General features: G+C 38.2%; 1 protein-coding gene and 1 non-coding gene across 5 annotated transcripts in view; both read left to right on the plus strand.

Moving 5' to 3' along the window:
• The window catches only part of BABAM2 (BRISC and BRCA1 A complex member 2), a 400,292-nt gene that overhangs the window by 33,654 nt on the left and 354,621 nt on the right, over nt 1-12,017 (plus strand). The window lies entirely within an intron of this gene.
• On the plus strand, nt 5,053-5,159 carry LOC118631343. Its single transcript, XR_004959813.1, has one exon. It is a non-coding gene; the product is annotated as a U6 spliceosomal RNA (small nuclear RNA).

Raw genomic sequence — 12,017 nt, forward strand, 5'->3', positions numbered from 1 at the left:
TTCAGGCATGGAGGCCTGGGATTTAAAACTGAGCTGTACTATCTTTAGACTGTCTAAAAAATTATATGACTTACTGTCGTGGATTAGGCCAGCAGTCATTTGGCAAGATTGTGTGACTCCTCCAAACTGGATCATCAGATTAGCTAATATCTTCTTATAAGGAACGAATCTAAGAATTTGTTGGAGCTACATCTGAATACAAATGAAGTAGCGTTATAAATTATGAGCAGCAAGACAGATAATCTGATGATAAATTTTAAGAAGTGAACTATATTGATATTACTATCAATTTAGCAGAGATATCAAAGGAACACTTGGAAAAATATAAATTAATAATATTTGTTACTGCAGTGGGGAAACCAAGGTGAATAGGGAGATTGGGGGACAGCAAAGTAAAGCAATTTATCTTCATATCTAAGTACCTTCAGTGTTTTAAGGATCTTTAGAGAAGTGTTTTAAAAAAATGTTTAGCCCGGGTTGGGTGGTTCAGTTGGTTGGATCATCATCCTGTGCACCAAAAGGTTGTGGGATCAATTCCCCATTGGGGAACATACCTGGGTTTTGGGTTCAATCCCAGTAGGGTGCGTATGGGAGGCAACTGATAGATATTTCTCTCTCACATTGATGGTTTTGTTGTTTTTTTTTACTCTTTAAAAGTCAGTGAAAACATATCCTTGGATGAAGATTAAAAAAAAAAAAAATTCTGGGTCGTAGCTGGGGTAGCTCAGTTGGTTAGAGTGTGGTCTTAATATGCCAAGGTTGCAGATTTGATCCCTGGTCAGGGCACGTACAGGAATCAACCAATGAATGCATAAATAAGTGGAACAACAAGTCGATGTTTCTCTGTCTCTAAAAAAAAAAATCAATCAATCAATCAATAAATTTTAATCTGTCACCAAGTGATACTTTTGTAAAATACAATACAAATGAATTACTAGAAAAATGAAGTTAAAAACACATGAAATACAAAGTTGGGCTTTTCAATATTGGATTGATAAGACTTAAAGCTACTCTTACAAATTGCTGTAAAAGTTTCTAAATTTTTACACTCAATTTCTGTGCTTATTTCATTATGGATTAGTAACAGGTTATAGTCCAGCACTGGTCCTTGGATCCACCCCACTTTGAGTAGCACTGTTCTGGAAAGGTTTCTGCATTCTAATAGCCCAAGAGTTGACTTTTAAAAAAATCTGTTTCAGAGTTTAGACAATAATACATTAGTAATAAGTAATTGCTAACTACACTTTGGATAATGTGAGATACTGCTTTAAAAAATTTTTTTTAAATTGATTTTAGAGAGTGAGGTAGGGAGAGGGAGAGAGAGAGAAACATTGATGAGAGAGAACATCGATTGGTCACCTCCTGCATGCCCCCCACTGGGGATTTGGCCCACAACCTGGGCATGTGCTGTGACCTGGAATTGAACCAGTGACCTCTTGATGCATGGGTTGATGCTCAGCCACTGAGCCACACTGGCCGTGCTAAAATAAATGTAGTAGAACAAATACGATAGATGGTTGTAAGAATGAGACTTTTCTCAAAAATTATGAAAATTTTTAGTTAGTTGGGACAGGGAAAACTCAGAGCATCATCACTTTTTTTTCTTAATGTATTCTGCATATATACCAAGGAAGCGTGACTTATATTTATTTATTTATATTTTTATTTCAATTATGGTTGACATTAAACATTATATTAGTTTCAGGTGTACAGCATAGTGGTTAGACATTTATATACCTCATGAGGTGATCCCCCCAACTTTTTCTTGTGTTTTGTTTTTCCTTCTCCCTTTCTTCCCTACTGTCAACTTGCTGTCTCCTGGTTTTCCATTCTTTTTTGTACCCTGCCTTTGTACTATTCATGTTCACACAAATTTATTTATTTAATTTTTATATTTTAAATTTATCTTTATTGCTGAAAGTATTACAGACCCCCCCCCACCCCGACACCCTTGTCCCCACTCCTGACCCTTCTGCCTTCACTGCACTGTTATCTGTGTCCACTTGTTATGTATATAAGTTCTTTGGTTTATTCCTTCCTGCCCCGTACCCCCCTTCCCTCTGAGGTTTGTCAGTCTGTTTTCTATTTCCATGTTTCTGGAGCTATTTTGTTAATTAGTTTAATTTGTTCATTAGGTTCCACAAATAGGTGGTATCATGTGATACTTCTCTTTCTCTGACTGGCTTATTTTGCTTAGTGTAATACTCTCCAGGTCCCTTCATGTCATCTCAAAAGCACGTATTGAGCACCTAGTTAAGTGTGAGGCTCTGTGGAGATACCAACATAAATAAAGCACACATCACGAAGGCCAAAAAGGGAAAGAGATCAAAGCTCTGCTAGTTCATTCCCTTGAGAATCTGAGTTACATGCCAAGATAAATACTGTCCATTCCCTCCCTGTAAAGAACAGGAATTGAGATCAGGGTTTAGATACATAGTACAGTTGAACAAGGCGGGGATTAGGAGCACCCAATTCCCCACCCCTGCATAGTTGAAAATCCACATATAACTTTTGGCTCCCTAAAAACTTTACTAACAGCCTACTGTTGACTGGAAGCCTTACTGATACCATAAATGGTTGATAAACACATATTTTGTATGTTGTATGTATTATATACTATATTCTTACACTAAACTAAGCTAGAGAAAAGAAAATTTTATTAAGAAAATTATAAGGAAGAGAAAATAATTTATAGTATTGACTGAAAAAAATCCACACGGTTCAAACCCATGTTGTTCAAGGGTCAACTTGTACAAATGATATAAAATATAAAGCCCCAGAATTCAGAGACTAGAGAATATATCCATCTAGTATATGTTTTGGGTCAAGGAATGAAAATGGTAGCCTAAAAAGGTTACAGGAATATTTTTATTGAACAAAGTAGGTGTTTAATATAAACATTACTTGTATAAAATGTTGTACATTAAATGTATAGAAATAGTGTGTAAGTTGGCTTTGTTCCTGGGGATTTTTTATAATATTTATTAATGTAAGAACTATCAGCATTCCCACAGTTAGAATAGGAACCAGTACAGTACATTTAGGTAATTTGCTTTGACTTTGACATGACCTTGGAGTGTACCTGTCCTCTCCAGTTCTACTTGTTCACCTGTACTATTTATGCACTGGTTCAGGTGCTTCCTGTGGTCCAGGTCTGCATGCTGCTTGGCACTAAGAGATTCAAAGTTTAATGAACTCTATTTTATTATAGAGCTTTCAGTCTAGAAGAACATCTGTCTCCTTGGTTTTGCTCCTATTTAAGGACAATTGCAGGTAAATATTTTTCTTTCTCCTAGCTAGACCAGATCCAACTCATTCTTAATGGCCAGTCATATTTCAGTGACCCTTCCTTGATTGCCACAGTTAAAAGTGGTTTCTCTGCTTTCTCAACTTCTATTGTGCTTTTTTTCTTTAACCACTAATTTGGCAATTAATCATGCTAATTGCTTTGTGACTTGTATCTATTGTTGTCTTAAATTGTTATTTAAATTGTGCCTTGTTTGACTTTCATAAGTTTGATTTTTGTCTTCTGATTACAGTTTCCTGAGAATGGACTCTTTTCTTTAACTCATAACAGCGATCGCTAAACTTTTTAAATTATGCACCTCAAATAATTTGCTTATGAATCCCCAATACATGTATATTTATTTAATTATAAAAATATATTTACATATGTAAAATATAAGTTAGAAAGAATGATATAAGATGAAATAAGCAATACTGTAAAAAATAATGTTACATATATAGTATTTTCACCTGTCATACCTGAAAAAGAAATCTTCAAAACTATATAGATACTAATGGAGGAAATGCAACGTTGGCTGCATACACTGTGCCATAAGACTAGTTTTCAACCCCACCCACCTTAAGATTTGCCTGTACTTGCATTGTTGGTATTATTTTGTAGCCACAGATTCTTTGCAAGAATCGGGTTAAGCCACTTGTCCATTTCATAAGGGCTTTAGTATAGTTAAAACTAGGCAGTGGATTCCTTACATCCATGTAGCATGTCACAGTATGGTGAAGGCAACTGAATAACTGAGAGAACCACTGTCAACCCCTCATAGAAAGGAAAATGTGAACTTGCATTTGCAGGTGGCTGTGTTGATCCACTGGCCTTAGAAAATCCAGCTTAAATTACTGTGATTATTACTAAGCCCAGACATAGTGCATATTTAAAGCAATGGTTTTCAAATTTGAGTGTTAGAGTCACCTGGAGGGCTTGTTTTAAGCACATATAGCGTAAATCATATTCTTACATCTTAATAAGTATCAAAACGTGAACATCTGTATTGTTATTACCTAGATCAAGAAATCAAATGTTGGCAAAGCCCCGGGAGCCCCCTTTGTGTCTTCTCCCAGTCACCACTCCCTTTTCCGCCATAGATAAACTACTCTTCTGACTTTTATAGTTATCACTTTCCTGCTTTGCTATAAATTTTTATCAGTACACAAACACTATAGTTTTTTCTGGTTTTGAACTTTAAACAAATGGAATCATACAGTATTTATTATTTCATTAATAGAGGTGTTTATGGGATTCATCTATGTTTTTGAATGTGGGTGTAGTTTATTTATTCCATTGCTATATCATTTTTTTTATTGTATCCCAATTTATTTTCCTATCTTGTAGCTGATGGGCATTTTGGGATCCAGTTTGAAATTACATTTGAATTGTTCAGTTTCGGGCTATTTCAAAAAATGCTGCTGTTATTAACGTTTTTAAGAATCTGCGTTTTAGGTTACATATCAGTTTAATCTGTGAACATATATCTGTGTTCATTTATTTATTTTTCTTTATTTTCTTCTTAAAAATCACTTTCTATATAGATACACATCTTGTGTGACATTTATTTCTATGAATTTTAATCATTTGATGTTAATTTCAATGGCATATTTCTAAAAGTTTTAATTTTTCAAATGATTGTTGATGGCATATAGGTATACATACATATACATTATACTGTTGAGTTCTGTGTATGTTCTTTGCCTAGCAACTTTGCTAAACATAGTATTTCCAGTAGTGCATATGAAGATTTTAAAAATTCTGTAGTGCTTGCTTCGGCAGCACATATACTAAGATTGGAACGATACAGAGAAGATTAGCATGGCCCCCGTGCAAGGATGACACACAAATTCATGAAGCGTTCCATATTTTTTAGAAAAAATAAAAAAATAAATAAAAACTTCTATATGCACAGTCATATTAAGATAGTTTGCCCTGGCCAGTTTGGCTCAGCAGTTAGAGCATTGGCCCGCGGACCAAAGAGTCCTGGGTTCGGTTCCCGCTAAGGGCACGTACCTCAGTTGTGGTTCATCCCCGGCCCACTTGGGGTTGTGCTGGTGGCAACGAGTCGATGTGTGTCTCTCACATCAATGTTTCTCTCTCTCTCTCTCTTCCTCCCTCTCTCTCTCCTGCTCTATCTGAAGATAAATGCAAAAATGTCCTCAGGTGAGGATAAAAAAGTTTTATTTCTTTTCAGTATTTACACCCTTATTTCCCCATGCTACTCTACATACTAGGACCTCCAGGACAATGTAGAATAAAAGTGATAAGAACAGGTAGCTATTGTCAGCCGATGGTTTGTTGGCACTAATTCAATGCCAACATGAATCCCCAATTTTAGGGTGAGGTGAAGAAGGAAACTATGAAGTGCAAAATAGTTCAACTGTGATACAGCATGGTTGTGAGGCAGCTCTGGGGTTAAGTCCCTCTCTGGCTAGACAGCTCTCTTTCCTGTTCCCTGCTGGTCTGCCTGTGCTGTGCTATTCTATTTCACTCTGCTCTGGCAAGACATCATTGTTTCAGCTCAGCCAGGGGAATCTAGTCTGCAGTCTACAATGGAAAGTGAAAGGATGCTCCCCCAGTCAGAAGGGAGCTGGCTTATAGAGAGAGAGCTGCCTGCCCCCTGGTCCCTGATTGGTCTGTCCACATGCAAATGAGGACTTCAAATCCTCACAGATTGATTCATCCAAAGGGCACTTTCCTGATTGGTCATAATGGAGCTGCTCTGATTGGTTGGTGAAGCTGTTGTGGGGGGGGGGGGAGATATAGCTACACAGCTCTGATTGGATGGGGAAAGCTTTACTCCTATTGGTTGAAATAGGATTCCAGGAACTCCTTTATAAGGGCAGGATAGATGGCAGAAACATTGTTCTCCATGAAGTGCAGTTAGCAAGAGAGGTCTCTATGTAGAAATGGCTGCTAGGCTCTGTTTTTTAAAATTTGAGCTATTTAGCCACCAAGAGTCCTTCTTAGTTATCTACTTTCTCAGGGTCCACAGTAGCCTTGTCTCATTTTTTTTTTCTTCCAAATATGTTTTTATTGATTTTTTAGAGAAGGGAGGGGGAGGGAGAGGGCGAGAGAGAGAGAGACTTGGATGAGAGAGAAAGGTCAGTTGGCTGCCTCTTGTACACCCCATACCCGGGATCAAGCCTGCAACCCAGGCATGTGCTCTGACTGGAAATTGAACCAGCGACCTCTTGGTGCATGGGACACACCGGCTGGGCTGATTTTTTTTTTTTTTTCCATCTCTTTCTTTCTTTCTTTCTTTCTTTCTTTCTTTCTTTCTTTCTTTCTTTCTTTCTTTCTTCTTTCTTTTAAATCTTTATTGTTGGATGTAAAATGTATTACAGATGTTCCACAATTCCCCCCCATTGACCCCCTCCTCCCCACTCCCTCCCCCCTCCCGCCTTTTCCCTCACTATTGTCTGTGTCCATTGGTTATGCATATAAGTTCTTTGGTTTATTTCTTCCCACCCCCCACAACCCCTTTCCCTTTGAGGTTTGTCAGTCTAGCAATGAATTTGTGCTTCTTAATCCCTTCACCTTTTTCACCCATTTCCCCAACCCCCCTCCCAACTGGCAACCAACAAAATGTTCTCTGTATCTATGAGAATGTTTCTGTTCTACCTGTTCATTTTGTTTGTAGATTCCATTGTCGATAGATATGTATTCATTGCCATTTTGTTTGTTCATATATTTTATCTTCAAAAAGACCCTTCATCATTTTATATAATAACGGTTTGGTAGTGATGAACTCCTTTAACTTTTTCTTGTCTGGGAAAGTTTTTATATGTCCATCGATTCTAAATGACAGCTTTGCAGGATAGAGTAATCTTGGTTGTAGGTTCTTGGTTTTCATCACTCTGAATATTTCTTGCCACTCCCTTCTGGCCTGCAAAGTTTCTTTTGAGAAATCAGCTGACAGCCTAATGGGAACTCCCTTGTAGGTAACTAGCTGCCTTTCTCTTGCTGCTTTTAAGATTCTCTCTTTGTCTTGAACCTTTTGCATTTTGATGATGATGTGTCTTGGTGTGGGCCTCTTGTTTGGGACTCTCTGTGCTTCCTGGACTTGTATGTCTGTTTCCTTCACCAAGTTAGGAAAGTTTTCTGCCATTATTGTTTCAAACACAGGTTTTCGATTTCTTGTTCTCTCTCTTCTCCTTCTGGCACCCCTAAGATGCGAATGTTGGCACGCTTGAAGTTGTCCCAGAGGCTCCTTACACTATCCTCATTTTTTTGGATTCCTTTTTCTTTTTGCTGTTCTGATTGGGCATTTTTTGCTTCCTTATATTCCATATCGATGGTTTGCTCCTTGGATTTACGTACTCTATTATTGAAGCTGTGTAAATTATTCTTTATTTCGGTTAATGCCTCCTTCAATTCTAACTGTGTATCCATGATTTCTAACTGGTCCTTTTTTATGCTCTTGAGGCCCTAAGTTCACTGAGGTTCTCACTAAGTTCATTGAGCATCCTTATAAGCAGTATTTTGAACTCAGCACCTGTTAGGTTGCTTATCTCTATTTTGCTTAGTTCTTTTCTTGGAGTTTTGTTCTGTTCTTTCATTTGGGACCTGTTTCTCTGTCTCCTCATTTTGGCTGCCTCCCTGTGTTTGTTTCAGTGTATTACTTAACGAGAGGTATGGGGCTAGCTGAGACCAGATGCTGCTCGTTTGAAAGAATTTAGGAAAAACCTGAAGCAGGATCCAAGACAGGCCAATTCTATGGTTAAGCAAGTGGCAACAGTTTGGGTGGGCCTGAAAGTTGGGTGGGCCTGAAAGTTGGGTGGGCCTGAAAGTTGGGTGGGCCTGAAAGTTGGGTGGGGCGGGGCGGGACCTCAGGGAGTCAGCAGGGCGGGGCTACCAGTGTGAGCCAGGTTGCTGGAGTCCCAGATATGGCTTCTGTCTGCCGCCCTAGGGAAGGGCTCACCAAAGGAACAAAGGCCTTTTACAGCACGATTGTCCCAGAGAAAGCCCCCTCTCCAGCCCTCCCTCCAGTGCCAAACAGCTCAGTTCTTCCCTGTATGTCTCTGGCGCCCGTGGAGTTGCCTCCCCTCCAAGCTTAGAGGGAGTGAGTCCGATAAGTCCGTGCGCGGGCCCTTTAGGGAACTGCCTGGGGCTCCAGCCGCTTCAGCCTCCCTGAGCCTCAGTTCCCTCTGGTTTTTCCAGCCAGACGTTATGGGGACTTCTCTTCCTGGCACTGGAACCCTGAGCGGGGCACCTGATGTGGGACGGGGACCCCTCAGTCCTCAGGAAGGACCTTCCCAGCTGCGGGAGCCTCCTGATTTTTATCCGCCACACTTGGGTGTGCGACCAGCCCGTTGCGCTGCCTCCGCCGCTGCCCCTCCTACCAGTCTGGATGTAGCTGTTGCTTTAATTTTGTAGTTGTAGGACTTCCATTCAGCTTCATTTCAGGCGGTTTTGAATGATGGTTGTTCTGTAGTTTAGGTGTAACTTTGATGTGGTTGTGGGAGGATGCGATACCGCGTTTACCTACGCCGCCATCTTGACCGAAAGTCCTTGGGCTGATTTTTTATCTCAGAGGGAAAAATTTAACATTTTGTTATTAAGTATGATGTTGCTGTAGGTTTTTTGGAGATGACCTTTATCATACTAAAGAAATTCCTTTTTTTAAAAATTTTTTATCCTCACCTGAGGATATTTTTCCATTTTTTGTTCAGATAGAGTGGGAGGAAGAGAGAGAGAGAGAAACATCGATGTGAAAGGGACACATCGAGTGGCTGCCACTCGCACAATCCAACCAGGGCTGGAGACAAACTGCAACCAAGGTACATGCCTTTGGCGGAAACCGAACCCAGGTCTCTCCGGACTGCAGGCCAACGCTCCAACCGCTGAGCCAAACCGGCCAGGGCAAGAAATTCCTTTTTTTTAAGTCCTCATTTGAGAAGTTTTAAAAATCACGAATTGATGTGTAATTTTATTAAACACTTATCTTGAACTTGTTGAGGTAATTCTATTTTCTCTTTTATTCTGTTAAGTAATAAATTACAAGTACATACTAGAAAAGGAAGCTTAAACATTAATGACCTATGAATCAAAAATGTTAAAAGATTCTTCCCCTCCTAGTTAACTGTTAAAAATAGTATTTGAGCCCATTATTCCTACTGAAATAACACTTAATCTAAACCACATTTTTGTTACAGGGATACCTACTAATATTTAAAAATACTCCCTACTCTAAAGTAGATTGGAAATCTATTACCTATAAATGAAGATACAGCATAGAAACTGGGAATAACAGTTGATGCCACATGAACTAGCAAACACACTTAAAAAATATATTATTTTATAATCTTAAAAATATTCTGGGCTGAGTCACTTATTTTGGTAATGGCATTTTGAAATCCTATGCTAACAATGGAATCCACTTTCTAGTAGCACCTAGAAATATATTTCAGGCTTTAGATATAAAGGATCTATTTGGTTTATCAGGAACATTGTATATCATCAAGTAGATAGTTCCATTGTCCTGGAGAACAGTGTAAAAATATCTACCCTAGTGGAGTTTTGTTGCACATTGTATAGATTATTTAGATAGTTGTTAAGATGGCCCATATCAGTCTTCTAGGTTCTTTACTGCTGTGTGTCATTGTAGAAACCATGATAATTTTGAACTGATTTAGTCTGAGTGGAATCATTGATGATAGATTTAATTCAGAGAAAATAAATTCTGTAAAATGAAAATGTGCTGAATATCAGCTAACAATAATTCACTCTGATTTGTGACTTAATAATTATTTAACAGGCAGTTATTGGTCTTTGAGCCTATTTTATTTCTCAGTCACCTGTTATTTTAAGTTGCCAAAGCTGAAGAATTCCTTCTCAGCTGATGTTGAATATTGTTAAGCACAAACGTCATTATCAAGAAAACAGGAAGCTGTGTAGGAGAACATGCCAAATGGTAAATTAATAGTCTGGGGAAAGGAAACTGACGTAGACTCAGGCAGGGAAGGAACCCTGGACTCATCTACTTTGTTCTTTTTAGATGGCTTGAAGAATAGATATGGTTTCAGAAAATACATCACATAATAGGTTTAGCATTAAATTAGAAAGCATATATTTTGGTTATATTTTGCATTATCTTAAAAAGCTAATGCCTTAAAGGTTATACTTTTTTTAGCTGTGTTAATCCAGATTAATTCTTGGCTGTCACTAAAATCATATAAAGTGCAGTGAAATTGCCAGTGTTTCCTCTTTATAGTGGTACTTTAATAATTGAGTCAAATCTAAGTAACCAGGACCAAGTAATGATTTAAAGGATTCACATCTGAATTTACCTTTCATTGTTTGTTTAAAGAGTTTGCTGAATAAATCATTAGTATCAATATTGTAGAGCCTATTAATCAAGTTATGAGCTCCTTGTTCCCTCTTTTGCATCATTGGCTTACATGTATACAGTTCTTATACTTTTTACTAGTAAAATAATTTTCATTAAAACGTGTGGTGGAACACTCTGGCAGTATTTTATCAGCTTTTACTTTTCATTGTAAAGGTATTTAATAAAATAGCATTTGTTGAAAAAAAATTTACATTTACTAGGTTTTCCCTGTAATTACTGAGTGATGATTTAGTGTGGTGGTTAAGAAAATGGATCCTGGAACCAGGCATCCTGGGTTTGGATTTCAACTTTGGATTTTCACTTACTAGCACATATCTTCTGTGTGTCTCAATTTCCTCATCTGTTAAATTGAGGTAATAATAGCACCTATCTCTGAAAGTTTCTGTGGACTTAAATCATTTAATATAATTAAAGAACTTAGAATAGTGCCTGCCACATAGTAAATGCCCAACAAATAATAACTGTTATTGTTAGTATTTATTGTGAAAATAGAGTAATTTTAGGTAATGACTTTAAATTTGGGGTCACATGTATAGCTCTGCTCTTCAAAGGGATGATCTTTCACAATCACACTTCTACCTTTATCGGAGGTGAGGTTGAGAACATCTTCCCAGTTGCAGTTAATGATCAGTTTTTGGCACAAAAAGAGCACAACCATTATCTCTGTGTTGTTGGAGTATTCATGTCCTGGACACCAGTGGTAGATGCTGGAGATGTAAAGATGATTTGGAGATGTCTAGGTCAGGGAGACGAAGATGTGGCCAGAGTACCCCAGAAGTGATTTCCTATCCCAGAGCTCTCACTGAATGCCTGTGACCCTCTGGACTTTACTTGTCAACTGTAAAATGACACTTTCTGAGTTTTATTGGAGAAGTTGAGTACTCTGTAGGAGAGAGACCTGCTGATGGCAGCTTAGCCTCTATCGCCTTGAACAGTTTGCTCTTGACCCCATATTTGTATTTCTTCTCAGCAAAACAGAAATCCTGCTATTAACAGGAGATTAGCTATTTTTAACTTGTTTATGCTCTTTGGGGAAATATTACCTCCATCCCCATCCCCACTCCAAGTGAATGATCTTACCGGCAGTGTACAGCACTCTCTCTAAGGTAAGTTTTATAAATTTTGGCTAGCCCACCCATTAATCTGGCTTTGTTTCCATATAAGATTTGGTAATCATCTCAAATTTTACAACAGAGGTTTTTAACTGGTATGCTGCAAAAATATTTAAAACATGTAATACCTGACTATTTAGTCAGGGGCACTGACCTCTTTTCCCTTAGATTGTCAAATAAAAAAAATGACAACAACCAACACAACAATAGCCCCCCAGTGTGAATGAATCAAAATTATACCTATTTTTTGGTCAGATAGGCA

This window comes from Molossus molossus, unplaced genomic scaffold (genome assembly GCF_014108415.1).
Source record: "Molossus molossus isolate mMolMol1 unplaced genomic scaffold, mMolMol1.p scaffold_m16_p_15, whole genome shotgun sequence".
NCBI lineage: Eukaryota > Metazoa > Chordata > Mammalia > Chiroptera > Molossidae > Molossus > Molossus molossus.